This window comes from Rhipicephalus sanguineus, unplaced genomic scaffold, assembly GCF_013339695.2.
Source record: "Rhipicephalus sanguineus isolate Rsan-2018 unplaced genomic scaffold, BIME_Rsan_1.4 Seq254, whole genome shotgun sequence".
Lineage (NCBI taxonomy): Eukaryota > Metazoa > Arthropoda > Arachnida > Ixodida > Ixodidae > Rhipicephalus > Rhipicephalus sanguineus.
Genome location: NW_023614877.1, coordinates 167,661 through 192,215, shown reverse-complemented (window position 1 = coordinate 192,215; position 24,555 = coordinate 167,661). Strand labels below are relative to the sequence as shown.

Sequence of the window (24,555 nt, the reverse complement as noted above, 5' to 3'; positions counted from 1 at the left end):
TTTCATTATCAAAAGGCATTTTTAGACTGGTTTAGTTGAGCTTGCGAGGTGGGAATGCTACAGAGCATGCCTGTATGTGCAAGGAAAATGACCGGCTATGATGGTAAGCTGTGTTTTCAATATATGTGAAAGCTGCTTAATTTGCTATTTGCTTGTCCTTGCAGCAAGCTATCTGTTGCAAGCTTGTCACACCTAGTTGAACATTGGCTTTCTTACCTGTAGTTGGAACAACGCAAAATGGAACGGACAAGTAGACACTGCTGGTCCTGTGTCTGCTTGTCCGTGTTTCATATTGTGCTGTCTTAAACTATGGACACGTACCAGCTGGCTCGCATTCAGACACTATTAAGCTTTCTTATGTCACTAACAGTCACAAATATAAATGTGATTGCCTGCCGACAAAGTGGCAAAACTAGCCAAACTGCACGCAACAATGGCATGTTGATTGAGGATAAAGGAAAAAATGACAATACAGTCTGGTCTTGGTTTCTTGTGTGTGGAACACTTCTTAAAAGGGTACTGACACGAAAATTTAAGTGTGCGTCAAATGAAAGGCCAAGCCCTCAAGAGCCTCGAGAAGGTTGTGCTAAGCACCCAGAAAAAGTAATTACAGTATGTTTTTAAAGCTAGTTTCGGTTCCTACTGTACCCTGAAGTCACAACACGGTGTAGCAGGCGTTGATGCCGGTGACGGCGATAATTTTATTGTGCGCATACCAATTCGTATGCAGAGGCGCACGGCGCATACGCAGCCACATGCCTCACGTCACCTCCGGCATGCCGCAGGAGATACGCAGCCCTTTGTGTTGTCGCTTTTGAAGCCTGTTTTCTTGGAAAATAAAGTAGTTCTTGTCCCAAGCTTCGAGGAGTGTGGGTGTCTTCTTTTGCTCCTCCATGGGGCGAGTACGCTACAAAGTGGTGACCCGGACGTTTGGAAAAGCAGCAGCCATGTCAGACGAGGAAGGCACTTCAAGCTCAACCACAACCAACGCCTGCGAGTTAAAGCTTCCTCATTTCTGGCCCAAAACCCCAGGGTGTGGTTCAGCCAAGTCGAGGCCCGCTTCCAGCTTCGACGCATCACATCGCAGGAGTCGAAATACGTCCACGTTGTTGCAGCACTGCCACCTGACATCGCTGACGCCGTAGATGATGTGCTCGCCTCCACTCCATTGGAGAAGGCCTACGACGAGCTAAAAAGCACTGTCCTGAAACATCTTGAGGTGTCCGAACAGAGCAGGCTGCAACAACTCCTGTCTCATGAAGAGCTCGGTGACCGGCGTCCCTCGCAACTACTCTACCGAATGCGTCAGCTTGGGCCAACAAGCATCAGAGGAGCATCAACTGCCATTGCTTCACGACATCAGGGTCAGCAGCGACACCAGAGGGACCGAGGAAACCAGGAGGCGTGTCTGGTCATTTGGCAGTGGCGGCAGCGACAGATGGACGGCAAATTTAAAGCTCCGCTTCTGTTTTTACGGGGTGTGTTCTATCGATATTCTTTTATGTACCTGCTGCCGCTGCCAAACCTGCTAGAGTTGTGAATATTTTAGTGCCTGTTTAAATGTCGCGGTGTTGTGTGTGCCGTTCAGCCGTACCCGATAATGGCTTGTACATGACTTGTTGTGAGTGTAAATTCAAGTTTCATTTGGCACTTGCTCCGGTATAGCTGAAGAAGCTTTCGCTGGAAAGCGCGATGGCTCTAAGAAATCATGGAAATGCGAATCATGTCGGGGGGTGGGGCAGGAGACAGATTCTGAAACCACCCGTAAAACGCCACCCACTGAATTGTCTACTCGACTTATGTCAATCGAAGCGAAGCTTGATGCCCTTTGGTCTTGCCAACGAGACTGGTGGAGCTGGAATCGTCTGTTCAACATCTTTCTGACAAATTCGATGAATTCCAGAAGAGGCTACAGGCACAAGAAAATGCTACCTCGCAGTTATCGAACAGAGTCGACAAGCTTGAACGCACTGATCCGAGCAATGAATTGGCCCAGATCAAACTGGATCTCGACAACCTCGAATGCCGTAGTCGTAGGTTAAATATTGAAATACACAGTGTTCCTGAATGCCAGAAGGAAGACCTAATGATGAAGGTGAACGAAATAGCGGCTCAAATTAAGCTCCCACTCTTGAACAAGAGTGACGTTGCTGCAATACACAGACTTCCGGCTAAACCAGGCAAAACACGTGGCATCATTATACGCTTTGCACGCCAAGAACTTCGCAACACCTGGCTTGCAAATAAGAAGCAACTAAAGGACGACGGGCACGTTTTTTCTGTGAGAATATGACACTGCTATCACGCGCTGTGCTATCAAAGGCAAAGGAGTGGGCCCAGACTTCAGGATACGCTTATGTATGGCACTCATATGGAAAGGTTCTGGTACGCAGAAAGAGCAGTGACCGTGCTGTGGTCATACGCAGTGAGGATGACCTTGCCACTCTTGAGGCCTTGAAGTGATAGCAATAGGGGTATCGGGTTCATTAAACCGAGATGGCGACCCTGCAATTTCACTTTTCTCGTGATGTCGCAACTTTAAAGCACCAGTGTCCTCTTTCTATTTTCCATCTGAATATAAGGAGCTTAAAAAACAAGTTTGATGATGTTAATTTATATCTGTTGGATTTGAAACACCGCTTTGATATACTTTGCTTCAGTGAAACATGGCTTACATCAGAGGACGAATCTGTTTTAATTTCTGGATATGACTGTGTGTCTGCACATCGAATGAAGAAGCGTGGTGGCGGCATTGCTATTTATGTACATTCTGATTTGTCGTATACTACAATTCCTGATCTTAAAGTTGTTGAATCCTATGAATGTATTTGTATTCAGTGCATGAAAACATTGATCGCACTTGTCTATCGTCCACCTTCAGGGTCACTCAGCATGTTTTGGAATTTACTGAAAAATTATTGAAGTAAGCACTCAACTCAAACTTGAAACAACCTTAATAGGCGACTTTAACATAGACGCTTGTCTGACCAATCTTGATTTTAAGCGCTTTCAAGAAATTTTTGAATCATACGGGTGCTCAAATGTCATTGACGGGCCCACACGCATTACACCTACAACACAGACAACGATTGACCTCTGTGTAACAAGTTTTCCTACGGAACATACCAGAGCAGGCGTCCTGATGTGTGATCTTAGCGATCACTTACCGATATATTGTCACGTGGTCGTGACGTTGACGAAGGCAGCACTCAGCACGTCAGAGATGAAACTTTATTTGGCCGAACTTGTGGCCGGGAAACTGAAAAGCAATACACTGATAGCGGCGAATAGAACGTCGACCGTCGATCAACTGACAAGCAGTCAAGCGCGTCGGCTTTTATACAGGCGCCATCGAACTTTCCAGCGATATCGCTGGTGGCGGCGTTATCTCTCGACAAAGCTGGAACATTCTGTGCGGCGCGCAATCTTAACAGATTGTTCCAAAACAATCGCGAAGCTTCCTACACATCACGGCGAGGCTGCGCAGCGCGTTGCCCACAGTCTTTGTGGGTGAAGCTTACACTCATGAAATATAAGACTCGCGGCAATGCCCCCCTCTGAAAAAGCATCGTCCCAATGCTTAAAAACAGGACATGAATACATGCAATACTAAAGAAAACTAATAAAGAAAGCAAACATTAGAGTCCTCAGGTGCGCTAACGAGCATAGTACGGTTTAAGGCGCACCACATGCACGACCTCGGGTCGAGCTTGGCGCCTCTGGGAGTTCGTGATGCCGTCGGGGACAACCTCGTAGTCTAGTGCGCCGAGACGTCGAAGTACCCTGTACGGTCCGAAGTATCGACGAAGAAGCTTCTCGCTCAGTCCGCGTTGTCGTATTGGCGTCCAGACCCAGACACGGTCGCCGGGCTGGTACTCGACGAAGCGTCGTCGAAGATTGTAGCGACGGCTGTCGGTGTGCGCAGGCGGGCCAGCTGTCGAGCTTCTTTGGCACGTTGTAAGTAAGCGGCGGCGTCGACATTTTCTTCGTCGGTGACGTTGGGTAACATGGCGTCGAGCGTCGTCGCCGGGCTCCTTCCGTAGACCAACTTGTACGGCGTCATCTGCGTCGTTTCTTGGACGGCCGTGTTGTAAGCGAAGGTCACGTACGGAAGGACGGCGTCCCACGTCTTGTGCTCAATGTCGACGTACATGGCGAGCATGTCGGCGATGGTCTTATTTAGACGCTCGGTGAGGCCATTGGTCTGCGGGTGGTATGCGGTGGTGCGGCGGTGGCTCGTCTCGCTGTACTTCAAGATCGCCTGAGTTAGGTCCGCAGTAAAGGCGGTACCTCTGTCTGTGATAAGGACCTCTGGGGCGCCATGACGCAAGACGATGTTCTCCACGAAGAACTTGGCTACCTTGGAGGCACTGCCTTTGGGCAAGGCCTTTGTCTCGGCGTAGCGGGTGAGGTAGTCAGTCGCTACGACAATCCACTTGTTGCCGGAAGCCGACGTCGGGAACGGCCCCAGTAGGTCCATCCCGATTTGCTGGAACGGCCGGTGCGGTGGTTCGATTGGCTGCAGAAGTCCCGCTGGCTTAGTCGGCGGTGTCTTCCGTCGCTGGCAATCTCGGCAAGTCTTGACGTAGTGGGCGACGTCGGCAGCAAGGCGTGGCCAGTTGTATTTTTCCTGTATTCTGGCGAGCGTGCGGGAAACACTCAGCTGTTCAGCCGTCGGGTCGTCGTGTAGGGCCTGGAGGACTTCTGGTCGCAATGATGAGGGCACGGCGAGAAGGTAGTCGGTTCGAAGTGGCGAGAAGTTCTTCAGGAGAACGCCGTTCCGTAAGAAAAAGGACGGCAGTCCTCGCCTGAATACCTTCGGAACAACGGCGGTCTTGCACTCGAGGTACTCCATAAGGCCCCCCAGTTCCGCGTTGGCTCGTTGCCTTTCGGCGAAGTCGTCGGCACTTATAGTTCCGAGGAAGCAGTCATCGTCGTCTTGCGGCGGTGCCCTTTCTGTTGTGGAATAGTTGGCTTCTGCCTTGGATAGTGACCGGCTAGCATAACTGATAAACCTTTCAAGCCCGTCAGTCTTTTGCACAAGGACGGCACCGAGTCCTACGCTGCTTGCGTCGGTGTGTATTTCCGTATCGGCGCAATCGTCGAAATGCGCAAGTATGGGTGGCGTCTGCAGGCGTCGTTTAAGTTCTTGAAAGGCTTGCACTTGCGCCGTTTCCCACCTGAATTCCACGTTATTCTTCGTGAGAAGCGTCAGTGGTTCGGCGATACGTGAAAAGTTTTTGACGAAGCGTCTGTAATAGGCGCATAAGCCGAGAAATCGGCGCACGGCCTTCTTGTCGGTGGGTGGCGCGAAGTCGGCGATGGCAGCTGTTTTCCGCGGGTCTGGGCGCACTCCAGACTTGCTGATCACATGACCCAGAAACAAGAGCTCGTCGTACGCGAATTGGCACTTTTCTGGCTTCAGGGTCAGTCCAGAGGCCTTGATTGCTTGAAGTACTGCCTCAAGCCGCCGGAGATGCTCGTCGAAGGTCGAGGAAAACACGATGACGTCGTCCAAATACACAAGGCACGTCTGCCACTTCAATCCGGCCAGTACGGTGTCCATGACACGCTGGAACGTCGCAGGTGCCGAGCAAAGACCGAAAGGCATGACCTTGAACACAAAGAGGCCGTCGGGTGTTATAAAGGCAGTCTTTTCTCGGTCTCTCTCGTCGACTTCGATTTGCCAGTAGCCGGTCTTGAGGTCCATCGACGAAAAGTACGTCGCGTTGTGAAGTCGATCCAGGGTGTCGTCTACTCGTGGGACGGGGTACACGTCCTTCTTCGTGATTTTGTTCAGGCGCCGATAACGCAGAAGCGCAGTGTCCCGTGCTTCTTCTTCACTAACACCACGGGTGACGCCCACGGACTCTTGGATGGCTGGATGATGTTGTCACGTAGCATCTCGTCGACTTGTTTCTTTATCGCGTCGCGCTCTCGAGTCGAAACTCTGTAGGGGCTCTGACGGAGGAGCCTCGCACTTTCCTCCGTTATAATTCGGTGTTTCGCCATCGGACTTTGTCGAATTCGTGATAACGACGAGAAGCAGTCCTTGTATTGCAGGAGCAGGGTTTTCAGCTGGTCTTGCTTGACCTTCGGGAGGCTCCGGTTGACGTTGAAATCTGGTTCGGGACCTCGATTCGTTGAAGCAGATTCGGCAGCATCGAAGAGGGCGAAAGCATTGCTGGCGGCCACACATTCGTCGATGTAGGCGACCGTCGTACCAATGTTGAGGTGCCTATATTCGTGGCTGAAATTTGTCAGCACTACCTTTGCTTTACTGTCACGCAGTTCGGCTATACCTCTTGCGACGCAAATTTGACGATTCAAGAGTAGTTGCTGATCGCCCTCGATGACGCCTTCAATGTTCGCAGGTTTTTCGGTGCCAACGGAAATAATGACGCTGGAGCGCGGGGGACGGTCACCTGCTCTTCTATCACGTTCAATGCATGGTTCCCTGGCGTCGCGTGGGGCGGGAGCGCTTTGTCTGAGGTTAGCGTTATCGACTCAAACCTCAGGTCGATGACGGCGCCGTGGCCACTTAGGAAGTCCATTCCAAGTATCACATCCCTAGAGCAATTTTGTAGGATTACAAAGCTCGCAGGATAAGTCCGGTTATTGATGGTGACTCTCGCCGTGCAGACACCAATCGGCGTTATCAGGTGGCCTCCAGCTGTCCGGATTTCGGGTCCACTCCAAGCGGTCTTTACTTTCTTCAGCTTGGTGGCGAACGGTCCACTGAAGACAGAATAGTCGGCTCCGGTGTCGACGAGAGCTGTGACGCTGTGGCCGTCGATAAGAACGTCGAGGTCGCTAGTTCGTCGTCTCGCGTTGCAGTTAGGTCGTGGCGTGGGGTCACGGCTGCGTCGGTGTGTTCCGCTGCTTCCATTTTGCGTCGTCGGGTCTTCTTCAGTCCGCGAGATTTCGTCGTCAGGGGTCTGTCTGGTTCGCGTCGTGTTCTGAAGGTTTCGTCGCGGCGTCGTCGTCGGCGGCGGAGGATCTTCGGTAGTTCGTCGTACAGCAACCGCACCTCCATCGGTTGCTGCCCTTAGTTTTCCGGATACGGGCTAGGTGACCGGCCCCGGTTTGGGCCAATGTACGGCCGGCGGTGCGGTGACATGTAACGGCCGGGCGACGGCGAGCGGGAAGGTCGTCGTTCTTGCCACTGTGTTCCGGTGAGGTAGTCGTTGATGTCGCGCGGCCGTTCGCCTGGCTGCGGGCGCAGCGTGTTGATAGCAAATCCGCGTAGTCCCATCTGTCGGTACTGGCAGCGGCGGTACGTGTGGCCGGCCTCTCCGCAGTGGTAGCAGAGCGGGCGGTTGTCGGGGGCACGCCAGACATTGGTCTTCCTCGGGGTGTTGCGCTGGCCGACAGGTGGTCGGTAGGGCGTCGGTGGCGGCGGCGGCGTCTGGCGACGGCACTGCGGCAGTGTGGTGTCTTGGCGGGGGCGTGGTGTCTTGGCGGGGGCGTGGAGGAGGAGCATGACGGCGGGCTGCAGCAGCATAGCTAATAGCTTGCGGCTGCGGCTCTGCTAGCTGAGGCGCGGTGAATGCTGGATCTCCTGGTGCACGACGTCGGCGATGGACTCTACTTGAGGTTGCGACGGAGGTAGAATTTTTCGCAACTCCTCTTGCACGATTGCTCGAATCGTCTCACGCAGGTCGGCGGGTCTTAGGGCTTGAACGTCGGCGTAGCTTGTAGCCGAGAAGCTGCGGTTGTATTGCCGCGTTTGCATCTCAAGCGCTTTCTCGATTGTGGAAGCCTCCGATGCAAATTCAGCGACCGTCTTCGGCGGGTTCCTTATCAATCCAGCGAAGAGTTCCTGTTTGACACCCGCATGAGGAACCTCACTTTCTTCTCTTCGGGCATACTTGGGTCGGCGTGTCGAAACAGGCGATTCATCTCTTCCGTGTAGATGGCAATATTTTCGTTGGACAGCTGCACACGGGTCTCCAGCATAGCCGCGGCCCGTTCCTTGCGGACCACGCTCGTGAACGTGCTTAGGAACGTCGTCCGAAAGAGATCCCATGTTTGTAGGGTGGATTCTCGGTTCTCGAACCACGTCCTCGCGGCGTCTTCTAGGTAGAAGTATACGTGGCGCAGCTTGTCCTCGCAGTTCCAATTATTAAATGTTGCGACCCTTTGGAAGGTCGAGCAAGTCCGGGGGTCTTCACATGGCGAACCACGGAACGTCGGCGGCTCCCTGGGTGGCTGCATCACGATCGCCGTATGGGGCACTGCGTCAGTCATCGTCTCGGCGGTCGATGTGACGGTCTTCGGCTGCCTGGCGTTTTCGGGAAGGAACCCGTACTCTGGTTGTAGTCCCTTCTGCCGGCGGCTGGTTCGAGGATCCGGTTTGTCCTTAGAGTCGTCTTCTTTGCGGCTTGGGCTTGGGTCAGCGCTCCGCGGTGGCGTCCGGATCATGAAGCAGCACCTCCACCAGATGTCACGTGGTCGTGACGTTGACGAAGGCAGCACTCAGCACGTCAGAGATGAAACTCTTTATTTGGCCGAACTTGTGGCCGGGAAACTGAAAAGCAATACACTGATAGCGGCGAATAGAGCGTCGACCGTCAATCAACTGACAAGCAGTCAAGCGCGTCAGCTTTTATACAGGCGCTATCGAACTTTCCAGCGATATCGCTGGTGGCGGCATTATCTCTCGACAAAGCTGGAACATTCTCGTGTGGCGCGCAATCTTAACAGATTGTTCCAAAACAATCGCGAAGCTTCCTACACATCACGGCGAGGCCTGCGCAGCGCGTTGCCCACAGTCTTTGTGGGTGAAGCTTACACTCATGAAATATAAGACTCGCGGCAATATTGTCTATTGCCTGCTAAAGCGCCTTGCCAAAGAACACACGAAAACTACAAAAGGGTGTATTCCGAACAAAGCGTAAAAAAATTCGTAGAATTGATCTCTTCCTATCAGTAGGACGAAGTTATTGCAAATACCGACGCAAACTCAGCTTACGATGCTTTTATATCCCCTTTGCGCTCTTATATGACAGATGCTTCCCCCTTGTGAAGCTCAAAAACACAAGAAAAAAGAATTAAATCACGCAACAGGCTCTTTCAACTTTTCTAAAACTAGAAGCGAAGATGATTTCCGGGTGTTCAAATCTGCACGAAATAAACTAAACTCTGATATTAAACGCGCCAAACAAGAATAATATATGAAAAAGTTCACTGCTCTATCGGGAAATTCAAATCTCATGTGGAAGGCGATCAATGAGGTAATGAATAGAGTTCCTATAACAAATAAAGTTAAACTTCAACAAAGCGGGCTATCAGATGTTCAGATTGCAAATGCATTCAATGCTCATTTTACAGATGTTGGTTCATCTTCACAACCCAATGTATCGGTCACTCCATCGGAATATATATCAAATCGGTGTTCTTCTACCCTGTTCTTGGTGGCCACTGATGAGTGGGAGGTCCAGAACATAATCTCATCTTTAAAAGACAGTTGTGCTGCTGGTGCTGATGATGTAAACGCTGAAAGCCGTTAGCGAATATATAAGCATACCTGTTGCACATATCTGTAATTTAATTCTTTCGACTGGCGTGTTTCCGGATAAAATGAAGCTGGCCCGAGTGACCGTTATTCATAAAGGTGGCCCAGTTAACGATATGAATAACTATAGGCCAATCTCCGTACTATCTGTTTTCGTGAAAATTGCCGAACACGTTATAAACAAACGAGTTGGGGGCTTTTTAAACACAAACAAAATAATTGCACAAGAGCAATATGGTTTCTGCAAAAATAAATCTTCAGAAACAGTTTTGCTTGAAATAAAAGAACAAATTCTTGACAACATTGAAAACCGAATGCTAACCCTTGGTATATTTCTTGATTTTAGAAAGGCTTCGATTGCGTGCAACGTAACGTTCTCTTCAAAAAACTGCCTCACTATGGTATTCGTGGCGTCGCATTATCTTTAATAAAAAGTTATCTAACGTCAAGAACACAGTACACTATGATAAATGGTGTCACTTCTGAAATTCAGTCTATTAAATACGGCGTACCCCAAGGCTCAGTTTTAGGACCTGTTCTATTTTTGTTGTACATCAACGATATTGTTCAGGTACAGGGCTACTCTAACATTATACTATATGCTGATGACACCAACGTGTTCTTCTCAGGAAGGGAATTGCTCAATATTTTTGAACAAGCCAACACATGGCTACAAAGATTAAATGTGTGGCTTAATGCAAATAAACTTCAATTAAATGTAAGCAAAACAAAATACTTGATCTTTAAATCAAAAGGAATGAACACGCCTTCTCAACCTCAGTTACAATTTCAAAAAATAAATATTGAACAGTCAAGCACAGCCAAATTCCTGGGAGTTATATTCCATGAGAATATGTCCTGGTCACCACATATTGATTCTCTGAAAAGAGTATTTCCCGCGCTGTAGGTGCCCTAAACAGGTTGCGATATTTGCTACGAACAAGCGTGAAACACCATATTTATAACACATTAGTACATTCCCGTTTAACGTACTGTCTTCTAGTTTGGTCGACCACTACTCAGTATAATTTAGGATCACTTCAAACACTTCAAAACCGCGCACTGCGTGCAATTGAAAACTTAGGACATATGACACAGGTTGAAAGCGCAAAAGACGAAGACAGAGAAGAGGCTTGACACACACGAGCGCTGACTTACAACAGTATTTTATTCGGAACCAGGCAACCACATATATAGCACAGATGCACAGATATATAGCACAGATGCTATATACCCCCAAATAAAATACTGTTGTAAGTCAGCGCTCGTGTGTGTCAAGCCTCTTCTCTGTCTTCGTCTTTTGCGCTTTCAACCTGTGTCATGCCAAATCAACAAGCCCAAACAGCTACCCTAGTTAGGACATATGGTCAGCACCGAAACGTACTATTGCAAATATAAAATATTTACAGTGTCCAAGCTCCATACATATAAGCTATTTCTTGAGATTATGCGGCAATTTCAGAGCGATAAACATACCTTCCAGAGTAAGTACTCTGTAAAAACGACAGGCTATACTTTCAGAAATAGTTTTATATTTATACCACGTAGTAGAACAAATTACGGTGAACAAAAGCTTGCGGTGCGAATTCCTAACCTCCTCAACGAATATGCCTTAACCACAGATCTCCTAAATTCTGGAATTACTAAGCAAGCATTTCAAAAAACGATAAGAGAATTAATATTCTCAGAGGACTGAAACCAAAGTTATTCTGTGAGCACTATGATTCTGCATCAGTGTATAGTTTTTTTTGTTTGTTTTTCCTTTTTTTCTTTTTTTTTTTCGCATGTGGCTCATGAGCCCCATCAGGTTGTTCTTGGTTGCCGATCATTTTTTGCGCGAGAGTTACACGTGCATCATCTGTTATATTTGTGTTTCTACCTTTTAGTGCTGAGTACCTGTCAAACTGATAACATTGATGTTTTTCTTCTTTTCGATTATTGCCTTTGATTTTGACGAATTGTGCATTTTATCTGTGTAAACAAGTGTAATGATTGATTTTATGTATGCTTTTATGTTCCAAAATGTCGTCTTTCTGCTTCTGCTGCTGCTGTATGGGTGGCACGGCCCAGTCAGGCAATGTTTGCCTTTAGCCGTGTCCCCTTGGACAATTCACTGTTGTTCTAAATAAACTAATAAAGAAAGAAAGAAAGAGTTGTTTTTGCAGAAACTGCCACAGTCAACACGAATGATACTCGCTGGCTCGGACGACGTGACTCTCGAGCGTCTGGCTCAACTCGCCGACCGCATCACCGACTGCACTGAGCCATCAAAAATGTCTATCGCTGCAGCGGGAAGGTCCGAACATGCAGATCGGTTAGGCATCGTTCGCCGTCCAATACTCGAAGCCCGCAGCACCGCGGCCACTCAAGCGAGGCAGAGCAGAGCGTCTGCTGGTACTACCGCCGTTTCAGAGAGCAAGCCACTCCCTGCACCCAACCATGCTCGTGGACGGGAAATGCGCCGGCCAGTCGCGAACGGCGGAATGCGACACGGGCCATCGCTCAAGCCGCCTCTTCTTCGTTGTCGACCGCATCACTGGCACTCGCCTCCTTGTCGATACCGGAGCTGAGCTATCTATCCTACCAGCAACAGCTCAACATCGCCGAGGCGGCAAGTCCATTTCCAGCCTAATTGCAGTCAATAATACTGCTATTGCATCATATGGAGTTCAGTCAATGACGATAGACATCGGACTCAGGCGCACATACCGATGGCTCTTCGTTGTGGCTGACGTCAGAATGGCCATCCTGGGAGCGCACTGTCTGAGCCACTTCAATCTTGACGTTAGCGTTCGCGATCGTCGTCTCAAGGATAACGTCACTTCGCTCGCTGTTGTCGGACTGAAGTCTGACCTGTCCTCATGCGGCATTTGCACTTTCAACCCAGAGTCAAACTTTGAAAAGATTCTGGCTGAATTCCCTGAAATCACCAAACCTCGGAACACCGAACTGCCAATCAAACACAAGGTGACGCATCACATTGTCACCACCGGACCGCCCGTCACCGCTAGACCTAGGAGACTTGTGGGTCAAAGACACGAAGTCGCCCGCCGTGGGTTCGACCACATGCTCCAGCTCGGCGTTATTCGACCTTCTTCCAGCAACTGGTCTTTCGTGCTGCACATGGTGCCAAAACAAGAGCCTGGTGACTGGTGGCTTTGTGGTGATATAGGGCACTCAGTGCTGTGACGACGGCAGACCAATATCCTCTTCCTCACATCCATGATTTCAGCGCTCACCTCGTGGGAATGACCATCTTCACTAAGCTGGACCTGATGGCCGCTTATCACCAGATTCCAGTAGAACCAAGCGACATCCCAAAGACGGCTTTGACAACGCCTTTTGGCCTCTTTGAATTTGTTCGTATGCCGTACGGACTGAAGAATGCGACACAAACGTTCCAGCGTTTTATGAATGAGGTCACCCGCGGACGGCTCTTTGTCTTCGTCTACTGAGACGACATTTTGGTCGCCAGCAAAACACCGGAAGAGCACGAAAATCACCTGCGGCTCCTCTTCAAGCGTCTTGACGAGCACGGTCTGGTTTTGGAGCCCCAAAAGTGCATTTTTGGTGTTGAAGCACTAGATTTCCTAGGCCATCGAATCACCCCGCAAGGCATCTTGCCACTCGAATCATGGGTACAAGCAGTTAGAGAATTTCCTACACCTACCTCTTTCCGCAAGTTGCGCGAGTTTCTCGGGCTGATCAACTTCCATAGGCGCTTCATCCCATCCTGTGCACACATTCTACACGCCGCTAACTGACTTGCTGCGCGGGGATGCCAAGAAAACGCCGGAGTTTCACTGGTCAGCGGAGCACGAAAAAGCCTTCCAGGACACCAAAACTCAGCTTGCCTCCGCAACACTTCTGATGCACCCGCTTTCCGACTTGCCAGCACGACTCATGGTTGACGCTTCAACGACAGCAGTGGGAGCAGTGTTGCAACAGTACGACGGCAAGGACTGGAAACCGATAGGTTTCTTTTCGAAACGGCTGAAACCGGCGGAAGTGCGCTACAGCACCTTTGGAAGAGAGATGCTGGCCATTTATTGCTCCGTAAAGCATTTCCGTTTCTTCCTAGAAGGTCGCACTTTCCACATTTTAACGGACCACAAGCCGCTGACATATGCGTTCAAGAACAACAGTTCCTCATATTCGGAAAGAGAACTGCGCCAACTTTGTTTCATTTCCGAATTTTCCACGGACATCCGCTACATAGCGGGGATCGAAAATCAAGCAGCCGACGCACTCTCCCGCATCGACACTGTTTCAGCGTCCGTTGACTTTAAGACATTAGCCGCCGCCCCGCGGAAAGACCCAGAGCTAACCGAGATGCAGCAGAATCCACTGTCACTGGTGCTCGAAGAGATCCCACTACCATACACAACGACTATGGTCACATGCGACACATCGCAGAAATCTCCAAGACCCTTCGTCGCTGTCCAGTTTCGGCGTGCAGTGTTTGACAGCCTTCGCGACCTCAGCCACCCAGGAATCCGCGTGACGCATAGGCTCGTCACCGACCGCTTTGTGTCACCAGGCATTAACGCCGACATTCGACGCTGGGCGAAGACGTGCCGAACATGTCAAGCAGTCAAGGTGACTCGGCACACGCGCACAGCACTCCAAGCATTTCAGCCACCAGAGTGTCGTTTCATCTACGTGCACTTGGACTTAGTAGGACCTCTTCCGCCTTCCCAGGGTTACAGATACCTGCTCACATGTGTCGACCGATACTCACGGTGGCCTGAGGTGACGCCGATTCTGGACATTGCAGCCGGGACCGTCGCACAGGCGTTTGTGGCCACATGGTTTCACGCTATGGCTGCCCATTGCGCATAACAACTGACCGTGGATGACGATTCCAGAGCAACCTATTCTCTGCGCTGGCAAGACTTCTGGGAACACGGTTCCAGTACACCACGGCTTACCACCCAGCGATCAATGGAATGGTGCAGCGTCTACACCGTCTACTGAAGGCTTCTCAAACGGCCAAATTGAATAGAGAGCACTGGGTGGAGAGCTCCCTCTCGTTCTTCTGGGCCTGCGTACCGCGATGAAGGAATACCTCGGATTCAGGGCAGCAGAAATGCTGTACGGCTCTACCATCCGACTACCGGGAGAATTCTTTGGTGAGAAACCATCCGCTACGGCCTCCGACACCTTCAGACATTGAAGTCTACTTCCTGGTTGTCGCCCTGCAACCCAACGCGCGCCCGCGTCAGCCGCACCAACGAGTGTTTTCCTTCCAGACATGAATGCGCAACCCTGTTTTGTGACGGGACCAGTGAAAGCGCCATTGACTCCTGCGTGCGACGGGCCCTTCCGTGTGCTGTCACGGTCGCACAAAACTGTGACCATCGTGTTCGCAACAGAGAACGGCGTTCTCTTCACCACTGAAACCGTTCACCTCATGACTAATGCGTTTTTGCTAAACATTTGCTCGTTTTTTTTTTTTTCACAGGCTCCGAAGTCTAAGGGCGTTGATGCCAGTGACCGCGATAATTTTATTTGTGTGCGCATACCAATTTGTATGCAGAGGCGCACAGCGTATACGCAGCCAACATGCCTCACGTTATCTCCGGCGTGCCGCAGGAGATATGCAGCCACGCCCCTTTTTTGTCGCTTTCGAAGCCTGTTTTTCTTGGAAAATGAACTAGTTCTTGTCCCAAACTTCGAGGAGTGTAGGTGTCTTCTTTCGCTCCTCCGTGGGGCGAGTACGCTACAATGGTATGAGCTTCTTGTCATGTGCTCGCACAATATACAGTGACGTTTCCACGGCTGCTCCGCACCGTGGCTCCGTTGGTGACGCACAAGCGGCCATTTTGGAAGTTTTGATGCCGCACAAGTGGCCATCTTGGAAGTTTTGGTACCTAACATCATCACAACTAGCCAGACAGCTGCGTGAAGTCACTAGAATTGGTACTGTAGCCTGACTTCAAGCTAGTGTCGATGTTGGTAGGTGCTCATGGAAAAATTGACTTTAATATCAAAATAGAATGTCTTATCAGAATTTTCTGAGCTTCACACTTACTCAAAGCTGTCTCCGCATGCACGAGATTTGTATGGCAGAGTAAGCTTGCCTTCGAAAAAAGGTGTCAGTACCCCTTTAAGTCATGTTGCCAAGTACAATGGTGTCATGCGAAAAAGCGTACTAAGATTGGGAAATGGCTACCAGCTGTCACAAGACACAGCACATTTCATCCCTTAATTACACACGTGCACACGCTGTATAGTAAGAGTACCAGTGTGATCACTGACATCTAAAATGCCCCGCTTTATGAGTCTTCTGAACTTCAAGGTCCCCAGGTTGGCAGGTACGTATATCTGAATGTTGGTATGTTGCCCCCAGTCATATTTATGAAACTTCTCGTAATTTGAACAAAATCCTAGGGAAACATTCAGCAGATATCTGCCTGGTGTGGGGAAACAGAATTTAAAGGTAAAGAGAAAACTCCAACCAAACTTTATTAACATGAAAGTGTTTTATGCCGGGGTCCGTCAAGACTTCAGCGATGTATTTTCGTCATGGATATGACGTTGATAAAATGGATGCTAATGGATGAGAAAGGAAAAAAGTAGGGGTGTGCGAATATTCGAAATCTCGAATATTTTTCGAATAGTGTTTGCTATTCGATTCGATTCGCACTGGAATTTTACTACTCGAACTATTCGAACTTCCCAAAACAAAAGTCAACGTCCGATTGAAAGTGACCACTTCAGATTTTCAATATGCTTCACCTCATTACACACTCGTATTGCCGCAAAGCTGCCTTTCAAGCTCCGTTACGGTCGAACTTAGCCAAACCAGTCAACGTCCGAATGGAAGTGGTCCCTAAATTTTATATATGCTTCACCCCATCACACCCCGGTATTGCGGCAAAGCTGCCTTTCAAGCTCCGTTACGGTTGAATTTTGCCAAGAGACAGTCAACGTTCGAGTGGAAGTGGTCCCTAGATTTTCAATATGCGTCACCTCATTACACTCTCGTATTGCGACAAAGCTGCCTTTCAAGCTCCGTTACGGTCGAACTTAGCCAAGAGAGAGTCAACGTCCGATTGGAAGTGGTTCCTTGATTTTCGATATGCTTCACCCTATCACACCCCGGTATTGCGGAAAAGCTGCCTTTTAAGCTCCGTTACGGTCAAACTTTGCTAAGACACAGTCAACGTCAAATTGGAAGTGGTCCCCAGATTTTCAATATGCTTCACCTCATCACACCCTGGTATTGCGGCAAAGCTGCCTTTCAAGCTCTGCTACGGTCGCAAATGTATTAACTCAAGAAAACGCTGGTTCCAACATGGAGATGAAAGATGTTGCAGAGGTGGGGGCTCAATTAATGCTGTTTTGGACCTGAAATTGGGCAGGAAGTCCGAAAAATCGGAACCCGAAGCTTTTTAGCATCCAAAATTTCAGATGTTCTATATATCGACGTCTACGAGGCAGATTTGGAACTCTGGACTTAAAGGGAGCACACCCTTGTCCGCCACATCACTTGGGCTTCCACAGAAGTTGAAAGAGGGGAGAGGCTGAGGAAACGGCATCTTTGCTTATCACGTGTAAAGTGTTGTCGGCAACACTTTGGTGGCACCAAATCATGTACATAAATAGGATTCGGCCTCTACATTGCCTCATTCTTGATAAGACAACTACGAAACACCACCCCGACAGTGCTTCATCAACCTAGCGAAAAGAAACACTTTCATGTTGCTGTATCATAAAATATGCTTAGGAATCCTCTCTAACTTTTTTTCCTGCAATTTCGCTTCGAAGTATTCTAAAAATATTGTAGAAATATTCGAGAAATATTAGAAAAATATTGATTCGATTCGCACTCGCACTTCAATATTCGAATTCGCTTCGCGCCCAAAATTTTGCTATTCGCACAGCTCTAGAAAAAACTGTCAGAAAAAGTTCCCCCGCATAGAACCGAACCTATGACTTCTTGGCCCATGACGATGAACACCCGGTGCTCTACCGACTAACCTACCATGGCAGATGCACGTCACTTCATGAACACGCCTTACATCTCACACATTCTCTCTTGCACGGTGCTCTCTGTTGACATGGTGGTGTGGCCGTCTGTGAGCGGTGAAATGAAATAATGCAGCATGACACTTACTGGTGCTGATAGTGAATGATTTGGCAACGACGCAGTTAAAGCATGGCCTCCGAGATTGTGCAGGCGTGCAATCTCGGAGATCATGGTTAAAACATCTTGATACCAGCGAAAACACTGGCCACGCTAGCATTGGGGAGTCTCCCTAGAGGCAGCTATATTCTTTGCCTTTCGCTTTGTGTTAGCATGTGAGGGCTCGTTGTCGGAGTAGTGCAGCTTCCACATGCACGAACGGTGTTTGCCGCCGACTGCTTTGAGCATGCTAGCACCGACTAATAAAACTGCTGCAGAAAGGGCTGCAGAAAGGCAGCGGTGTCAAAGGGTGAATGTTATGCCTTGGTGGAGCGAGACTGAGGTCAGAGGGATGTGGATTGCCTGTGTGCATTCGCGGCTCAAGCTACGAAGCTTTGTCTCCCACGTTGCTGAAGCATAGTGTGGTAGTGTACGCATGAGCACAGGCATAGGTTAACCTATTGGGTAGCGCATGCCGTGCTGTTTCTCTTCTTAATTGACTACGCTTTGAAGAAGTGAATATCGAGTACCAGTGTTTATTATGTGCTTGTTGGTGCTATCTTTGCACGGTATTCACGATACTCTGTGTCCAGGTATATGTCAAAAACTTCAGCTACTACAACGGTTAAATCATGATAAGGGTGTTAGTCATCTCGATGGAGATGTGCCACTAGCGTCAACGTGGGTGCATCCACGTCAGACGGTGCTATAGCTGCCAAACAATAATAGACATTGTACAAGCTCTCGTATATCACTACACAATAAGCACTACTTCTCTGAAGACACATTTCACTTTTGTGTTATACTGATGTGCGCTCTCATTTTGGTGTCTCTTTTTGTCGAAGCGGTGTTGCGGTAGTACACTGTGAAGAAATATACGTGCGCTTACTCAGTACCGCGGCGTTTCGAAAGAGCAAACAAAATATGCTGTCAAATAAAGTTTCTAGTACCCCATTATTGTCAATGAAGGCTGAGAGCTTGGCATCGCACAACGTTTAGCACAGAATATCGGCTCAGTTCCCGCAGTAATGGTGAAATCTGCGCACTGCCCGACGAGGTGGCCAGCATGCGCCGCTGTAGCTGATGACGCGGTTCAACACTACGTGCCTTGAGCGTCTGCGCATGTGTGAGCTGCTGGCGGCGTGCGACTGCAATGCTCACTGTGTCACTATGCCATGCGCTCCGAGTTTTCCCCTAAGTGTAAAACAGCCTTTACATCGTTATTCGGTGAACCGGAATACACAGGGAAAATGGAAGTGTGCATATTACTGCATGCACTATATGTACTATATATTATATGTATGTATGTTGAAGCAGCAATCAGTATGACTGACTGACAGCTTGGCAACATTCGCCTCTTCGTTGTCTTTCCTCTGCAAGGTATATGTGCTCATGAACATTTGCTTCGTTGGAATATGCCGTTTCGTTGTACAGTAAAACCTCGTTAATTCGGATGTCAAGGGAGTGAAAAAAATGTCCGAATTATCCGAATGTCGAATTAACGAATGCATAACAAAAACGCACCTTTTCAATTCCTTTGTCGCATATCTTTATTTTGAGAAGTAGTCCGTGATGCTTGTTTGTTTTTTTGTGGACAGCTGGGCAGCAAGGTCTAGTTTGCGGGCATGTGACAAACCCTGTAGCGCAAAAGTATTGCCTGGGACATGGTAACAAAACTCCTCTAGAACAACGAGAGTGCCTGCGGCTTCTTTTGCGGTACGACGCACCGGGCGTAGTTCATCGCACGGGTCTTTGTTGGACGCCTCATCCGTCTTACTGAGGGCAGCCCTGATGATCTCGTCATCGTTCAAGTGACCGGCGACGACAACGCTGTCATCAATTGTAACGTAATCTGCAAGCTCCACTTCGGAGGAAAGCAGGCCAAGGAACACCATATCGTCGGAGGCCTTGTTTCTTTGTTATCGACACTGGCGATACGCCGATATGTCACAACGCACGCACCGAAGGGGGAAAAAAAGCACAACCGACGCCTGCAGGTCCACACTATCCGTCTGAGGCCTTGTTTCTTTGTTATCCGTTCTCCGCCGAAGACAGGATGATGATGATGATGATGATGCGTGCTCCAAAACGCCACCTTGCCTCCCCTTTCGTAAGTTTTCGAAAACAAATGCGATTTTCCTTGGCCTCCACGATCGGCATCGACAGCGCACCGTTGCTATGCCGTTGCTGCCGGAGCCCATCTCGGAGACCATAAGTTTGCACATGTGTGGCAAAGAAAATGCAATGCGATAAATATTATGGCCTCTGAGACAGTTTCAGTTTCACCGTCTTTGGCTTGCCGCCAGTCCAAATTAACCAGTGCGTGTGCAATTTGCGTCGAATTAGCGAATGCTTGTTGCCATAGGGCTATGAACATTTTTGATGGGAGGGTGTGGGAATGACGAATTATGCAAATTTCCGAATTAATGGGGGCCGAATTAATGAGATTCTACTGTAATGAGGTTCATATATATATATATATATATATATATATATATAGGACCGTTCAAACAGGAAGGCTGACTGTTTTGGTCTGTCATCAGTGACATGCATTTTCAATTTGGTCTCTGTGTTAGCTAGTTTCTAGCTTCAGTTGTGACCATCTATGTCGTGAAAAGTCATTAGTATGTAAAGAAATTGCTTACCACGATTGTTGTGCATGCCACTTGTTGAAATGTCAGACTGTCTTTTTGTAATGATGGACAATGATGAATGATGGAAATGGATGCAGGACCGTCAGCCTGCCCTGCCACCCTCACGGTTGGACCACAAACATGTGCTGGAGCACTCCCTGCACCAGCTGTTGCGAGAGTATCACTACGCATTCCTCCACCAAGGTGCACCTCGTCCGGCATCAGGCCCTGTTGGTGTGCCTCGCAAGCGACACCTAGCGGGGCCACATGCACACGACCGACAGCGCCTACGCGACTCCCTCCACAGGTGAGCCCCACACACACTTTGGGATGGAGTACGCTTCAAACCATTATATAACCAATTTCAATATAAAAATTTTTCATATGCATTGCAGGTTGCTTATAACATAATTTGCCAGAGTCGCAAATATCTACATGTTAAGCAGCACTATGCTACACTAAAACCTCATTCAACATGGTCAATGAACGGATTTAGTATTATTAACGGTGGACCAAAAAGAAAGTGTGGTTTTTGGAAAATCGCGTTTTCAGTTTCTGTAGCTCTTTTCTATCCGATTCCAAAATAACTTCATAGAAACTACGTAGAAGTACTGTAAAAAATTTTTTGCGCCTGTCGACCTGGCGAAAATTGTGGAAATAGCAAAAAAAAAAAAACAGTGTTTTTCAAAATTATAGCTCGGCAACCAGGCTATTTTGGGCTCGTCGTAAAGGGCATTTCTCCTTGTTTAAGTTCTCCATTTCAGCTAGCTCCTCTATTCAGTAACAAGCACACAAAAAACACATGTTTGAAGTCAGTTCGAGGCCTCCGATTGGCTGCTTCTGCCGTGTTGCTCCAGCACCTACCAGCACGCCTCGCCATTGGTCCGATGCTCGCTTTGGGAGCGTCTCTGATGCTTGTTCATCGCGAGGTCACGGCTGTCGAAAATTGCGCTACTTAGTGACATGCTCGCACTCGTTCTGTGTTCGTGGGTCGACAATAATTTAGAATATAATTACGCTCTAGTTTGGCAGCTGCAAGCGAAAGTTCAATCATCAGATTACGATGGTGTGCCGCACTCGTTGCGAACATCACAGACGTGTGTAGATGTGCGTAGAACATTGCAGGCCTGTGACCGTAATAGCGTTGACTCATTGGACCCGTTGTTAGAGGCTTTGCTTATCAGCACTTCGGAGTTTATGATGAAGACCCCCGTGGGACAACTCTTTGACTCGCTATCAAGCACGACGTACTTTGAAACATCGAGCACCGCGGCCACGCACATCGCAATCGAGCTTTCTACTTGATGTCGTGGCTAGGCTAACTCCGCTCACGGTGCCGATGTACAAGACGAATCCGAACTTTGCGGGCAAGAACATTGCTGTACCGGACATGCAAAAGCGAAGAAGCCGCAGTGTCCTTCGTTGCAAGCAATGAATCACATTGTCTGCTGGCTCCGCGGATGGGCTTTTTGCGCATTGGCAGCGGACCCTTCAGCCAAGCTCGCCGTGCAGTGATCGCTCGGAGAAGCGGTGGCAGTGGCTAGCGATTTCGTGCGTCAGCATCCCAAAACGCAACACCAAGCACGCTGTGCACCAATCTTTTGTCGCTACAGCTAGGCATAGATGTCAGACTCTGGAGTTTCCAAGACGCATGGCGCCACCTGTCGGAGAAGTATTGGGTAGTACAAAGACCGACTCCCTCACACAGTTTGCTGTGGGACCAGGTGCAACTAGCGAGTACGAAACAATGATTGAGCTTAATATTACATGTGTTTGTGCATTTAGCACTCAGAAAGAGAGCTGTGAATTTCTCTCCGCTAGTTGGACGCGCCACTGAACCGCCATGCTGGATCACTCGCCCGAACGATGGCAAAAACAGACGAGACCGCTCTGCATGCTATGAAGAAACGCCGCAATCGATGCTACTGTTCTGTTGTGAATTGCCACGGACGTAAAGGACTGAATAACAATGTTCAGTTTTACCGATTTCCATAGTTGTCATACAAAGAAGAAGGCGAGAGCGCTGGATATGGACCGTTGCGAGCGTGTTGGGTAAGCAAAGTACCCGTGTTCTCCACAGCCGGTCGCATGAAAAAGTGCGATAATGTGGTTCTGCTGTTGTTTTGCGTAGCCCTGATGGAGAACCTGGTAACCTTGACTATGAAGCTCAGAAGAGGCTCTGACTGTGGTGCGTGCCGTGTAACACGGAGTGAGCAGCTAGAGGCAGACTACGCACACCGCGACATCCTATAATCTGAGTTGGTCGTCACCGCACAGCATCGCGGACGTACGTTTTGAAGGCTCAGAGTTCCGGTTATAACTAGCTAACATGTGCGTCATACAAGTAATCTCAAAATGCTGGTCGTGACCACCATCAGGTTCGTTTTGCCCGTGGCCTTCGCGATTGCCGTAGCTATCTCGGAGGCCACGCTTTTGCCTTTGGTTGTACCCTGCGAAAGTGGACACACACATATCGCCATTTGCAGTATACAACGGAAGAAAACAATCAAGAGACCATTTGAGGATGCGCAATAAAACAGTTCAATGCACAGGAAGAGAGAGATGAATTAAGGACGAATGCAACTGAAAAGGCAAAAATTGCCGGGCCATTCATCCCGATAAAGCGAGCTTTGTACCACTGATCGTAAGATACATAGCTAAGTAAGTTGGTCGTGTATACACAGTAAACCCTCATTAACTCCAACTCGCATATCTCGAAATCTCGGTTAAGTCGAAACTTTTTTTCGCCGTGCATTAACCTCCCATAGATGCTATGTATTTGCCCCCTCTTATCTCGAAACGTTTTCCGGAGGGAACAGCAGATATCTCGAAATCTTGACCGGGAGGGCAGAAGGCAAAGTCTACTCCCGACAGGAAACGAGGGCTCCGTGTGAATGCTTAGCTCTTACTATACGTGCCGAATGCGGTCGTGAAGGGCGAATTTGAAATTCCCGTGGACACAGCCGTTTCCTATCAGCCTTGTCAAGCAACTGTGGGGTGATCACGTGTGCGCACCTGCGCGCGACTTATGTGCGATGGGCGGCGTGTGCAGCGTGAGCCCGTCAGTATGCAACCTAGCCCTTGTATGTGTGAGCTGATATTCTTTGTTTTCCTCGCGGGGATCTGCGTACGACACATCTTGAGTTCAGTTTTGCTGAGTAGTGAGTGGTCTGTGTAACGGACGCTTCTGAATATCGACCAAGATGTTCCGCCCAAAGCAGTGCAAATCTCTGACATTGGAGAGAAAAGTCGCGCTAATCAAAGAAGTCGAAAAAGCAGGTTGAAGCAAATCGTGCATCGCCAAAGAATTCGGCATCCCTTTGTCAACCCTCTCGACAGGGCTTAAGAACAAACAAAAGGTGTTGGAAGGCTTCGAGCAAAGCTTCTCGAGCAAGCGGAAGCGCATTCGAGCGTCCAAATTCCCGGACGTCGAAGCAGCACTTCTGTTGTGGCTCAAATCAAATCAAATCAAATCAAAATGAGTTTATTAAGACATGTATACAAAAAATGCGTACATAATATTTGGACCAATAGCCTACGTGGCTAGTAGCTGGTCCAATAGAGAAAATACATAAAGTTAGCAACGCACATGATTGGTCATGAAAAATGATTGGTTTTATACATATGGAAGTTTCAGTGATGTACAATCTACGTACGGAAGGTGATTACAATTCATTAGAAAAGAAAAAGCGTTTGCAAGAAAGGTTGAAGTTACGCGTAGTTTTTATTTCCAGAGGCACAGTGTTCCAGGTTACAGCTCCGAAGAATTCTAGCAATCGTTCGCCATAAACGTTCGAGCAGCCACTCTTCCCTTGACAACCCAAATGATGATGGAAAAACTTTGGCACTGCAGATGGGTCACGTGGACTTCAGCTGCAGCAATGGCTGGTTCGAGCGGTTTAAGAAGCGAAATAACGTGTCATCGAAGCCTATCCACGGCGAAAGCGGCATTGTCGATGAACAGACTGCAGACGCATGGCGCAATCTATGCCTCGCCGAGCTTCAAAAGGAGTACGTGGACAAGGACATTTTTAACCTCGACGAAGCCGCTCTCTTTTACAAGATGCTGCCTAACCGCACATACACACCAAAAGGCGAAGCATGCTCAGGCGCTAAGCAATGAAAAGACAGGATAACCATTTTTTTTTGGTGCCAACGCTACCGCTATGAAAAGCTGTCCCTCCTCATCATTGGCAGGTTGCTGAATTCCAGGTGTTTCCGAAATGCATGGCTCCCGAGGGATATGACCTACCGCGCAAATAAAACGGCCTGGA

The 24,555-nt window shown here is 48.8% G+C and overlaps 1 pseudogene; it reads left to right on the top strand.

Annotated features, from left to right (window-relative positions):
* Positions 1–24,555, top strand: part of LOC119376859 (mediator of RNA polymerase II transcription subunit 17-like) — a 258,514-nt pseudogene that overhangs the window by 112,459 nt on the left and 121,500 nt on the right.